This window comes from Meleagris gallopavo, chromosome Z, assembly GCF_000146605.3.
Source record: "Meleagris gallopavo isolate NT-WF06-2002-E0010 breed Aviagen turkey brand Nicholas breeding stock chromosome Z, Turkey_5.1, whole genome shotgun sequence".
Lineage (NCBI taxonomy): Eukaryota > Metazoa > Chordata > Aves > Galliformes > Phasianidae > Meleagris > Meleagris gallopavo.
Genome location: NC_015041.2, coordinates 34274670 through 34278219, shown reverse-complemented (window position 1 = coordinate 34278219; position 3550 = coordinate 34274670). Strand labels below are relative to the sequence as shown.

Below are 3550 nucleotides of genomic sequence, written 5' to 3'. Positions count from 1 at the left end.
TATTGAACTATTCCTAGTAGAATAAAATGCAGTAGGAGATGCAATGTGACAGGCAAAACAAGTCTTGATTCAAAGAAATGAGTTTACTCCCACATCAACTGTCCCAGAATTTAATTAGGTCTACGGCAAAACAAAGTCCTGGTTCTGAAGGTGAAAATCTTACCAGCACTGCAAAGGCTGGCAAAACATAACAACATTATGCAGACTTAGCTATTATTCTAATCTTGATATAAAAACCTCAAGAAAGTCACAGTTCCTCCTTTTTCCAGGAAGTTCTATGTACGAATAACAAAAACATTCATACAGATACAACCAAGAGAAGCATCACTATGAAAAAAATATTCCTGGCTCTTGAATATGAAGCTATGGAACATTCATCTTTATTGTGATTTGAATCTCCTCTGCACAGCATTTGTGTCAGAATAATGCCTAGATTTGTTATGATGAAGTAGCAAAAAAAAGAAAAAAAAAAGGGTACACAGAAAAGTAAACAGCATTAAAAGTAGATCTACATACTTCTTTTGGTGTAATTTCCTCAGTTCTTTTTCCACATTTCCATGTCAATTTTCTAGAGCCAGCTGGGTCGGCCCAAGTATACAACACTGCCTTGTTAGGCTGAAGACAGCCTTCTAATTCACTGAGGGAACTAGAACAAAATGAAGAAAGAACAAAATGAATACCTACCTTTTGAAGTAATGAAGGTGAAAACTGGAAACAACAACTAGCAGGTAAAAACAAAAACAAAAAACAATGCACCAAAAACATACTCAATAATAAAATCAATAAACTTCAAAAATACATATTAACACTTACGAAATTTGCTCACTAGATTTTTAAAAATCATTTTCTTTCCCACTTGCAAATGAGAACGATTAATATAGAAAAAGTTGAACTTAGAGATTGAAAAGAAAATTCAGGACTTGTGCTGTCTAACAAAATTGTTCAGAATCTTTTGTTTAGGAAAGCTTTCCTCAATATGATTTGCTGAAGGGAAAATAGTTCTTTGTACCTGGATACAATTAATATTTTCAGGCAAGCCAATTTTAAATACTATTCCCCCCACATACAGTTGAAACAGGCAGACTTTTTTCCATAGCTTTCTGGTCTCTTTCAGGAGCCTGTCCATTGCCATGTATGTAACAGAAGTTGCATATATATGTATTAAATGACAATGGGGAGGCCCAAAATCCCACCAATAAGATGACTGATTTTTACAGATAAAAACCATTCCTTAACTTCAAACAACATTACAGCAACTGTTTAAGTTTAAGTGAAATCAAGACAAATTTCCAGTGATTGCAGATACTCAGTCTGGCTTAATAATTCTTATATAACTACCTGTTTTTCAGTCTATTCTCTCTTCTTTTCTGTAACATTTTACCTCATTATTTTTGCTAAATCTTCACAAAACAAGGACAAGTTTGAAATCTAACTACATTTCCAGCTCAACTATTAGTTATTCTCTGATGCAGGTCACGCATGGTTTCAGAACAGCTAAATAAATCCTTTGCCATGACAGGAAATATCCTTGACATGTTGACAACAACCTTGACAGAGATCAAGGATCTAAAATTCTTAAGAAGTGGGACCATTGCCTCTTTAGCTCACAAAACAGCTTCATTATTTCTAGAACCAAGTGCTTTGTGCTTCATAACATAATTATTGATATTTATGTTCAATGTATGAAAGAAAAAAATTGTAGGTACTCTAACAAAAATAGACACTCAATTTCTAAGAAATAGGCTTTCTCCTCCATTACTCTAGCTTAGGTAGTTGAAATGAAAAGAGAATTCTAGATGCAGAAGTCCATCTAAACTTTCATAGACTGCTTATATAACTAAAAAAGCATGTTCCTGTGTAGGAAGATGAAAGTGCTTTATATTCCGTCAGTAAAATGCTTCTCCGCATAGCACTCATTTATTTTCTCTTTATTATTAAGTAAAGAATGTTGACGATTTTAAGAATGTTGATGATTTTAATTCTGTATGTAATTTAGTAAATGTACATAATTGACCTAAAAGCTTGTAATGGAAGGCTAAAAGGCTTAAAGTGCAACACTAAAACAGTTCCATATGTATATAACATTCACATGCGTAATAACAATCTAGCCTGAACTACTATCACCACAAAAATCAAACTGCAACAATAGTTACTATTGCTTATTTACTAGTGAGCAGACATGGTTATAATACATTAAATAACAAGTGGCATAACTGCTTGTAGACGTTCACAGTCTTACAAACCTTTGTCCATACTCAATGACTTCTTCTTCAGTATGGTTTATTAACAGAAATGGTGCTGCACCATCATGGTAATCAGAAAAGGTAATCACTGTAGAATGTTCAGTCAAGTTGACATCCACTGTAATCCCCCCAAGCTATCAGATGTAAAAAATTACATAGTAAATAATAGCGGAATTATTTTCTAACAAAGCAAATATAATTTAAATATTTCTAAAAACTTGTATAAGATGAAACCATCACACAATAAAACAAACATTATTATTATTAATAATATTGTTTATTAATATTTTAATATTAATAAAATAATAATTGTTAATTAATAATTAATGTTATTAATTATTAATATATATTATTATATATGTTCCTAACCATAGCATTATTAGAAAACAAGCAATGCATTCAGTAACTAAAACTATGGAGAATTTCTATAATTCCAAAATTTAGGCTAGTGGTAGCACAATCTTCCTTGAACCATTCATACGAAATAATATCCCTCAAAATATTCTATCAATAAATATCAAATATTTTAAATTGGTGCTAAATGAGGCTAAATGTAAATTTAGTTACATCAAAGTTACTTTTCAAAGTAGCAGTGTCATTTTACAACTAATGTAAACACTTCTCAGTCTTAGCTAGGGAATGCTGACAAAATCTTTTAGCTTCAGTAGTTCATTTCTCAGAGGAGAACTTATAATGAAACAACGATGTATATCTTCATGTACATACGCACACACACACGTATATATACAATTTTTCCCCAGCTAAACTTTGTAATATTTCACAGAGTAGAAAACATTGCAGAATGGAAGTGGGACATGCCTTTATGTAATTTTCAAAGGTAACCATTTACCTTATTGTCTAAATGAAGTAAAAGACAGTTTTCTTGCTTATCAAAATTTATCTTCTTTGGTGGGAGATTTGAATTTTCAACTCTAACAAGCAGTTTGTTGGCATCATTTTCAGGCCAAAAGGGAATACACTATAAAAAAAATAAAAAAATCAGATATTTTGAAGTAAATGAGAAGACAAACTAGATATTAGAAGGCATTCCACTCCAGCCCAATGTTCTTTCCTAAAATTTCACACAAAATCGTAGTTGAATTTGATCAGAAACTGTTAAACACCTAAAATTAATTACTTACCTGAACACAATCAACTGATTCAGAAATAAAATGGATAAAATAAAATTCAGACACAAAATGGATAACATTTTTGAATTGCCAAGTATAAAGCAGAGCAGAACTAAAACACCAAAGTGGCCTTGCTTGTTATAAAAATAAAAAAAATAAAAAATATGCACAATCACT

At 31.4% G+C, this 3550-nt stretch overlaps 1 long non-coding RNA gene across 1 annotated transcript; it reads right to left on the bottom strand.

Moving 5' to 3' along the window:
* Positions 1-515: 515 nt before the first annotated feature.
* LOC104915089 lies at positions 516-3252 on the bottom strand. Its single transcript, XR_796238.3, has 3 exons — positions 3094-3252; positions 2244-2377; positions 516-646 (listed from the first exon to the last, which is right to left on the bottom strand). It is a non-coding gene; the product is annotated as an uncharacterized LOC104915089 (long non-coding RNA).
* Between the last annotated feature and the right edge of the window lie 298 nt (positions 3253-3550).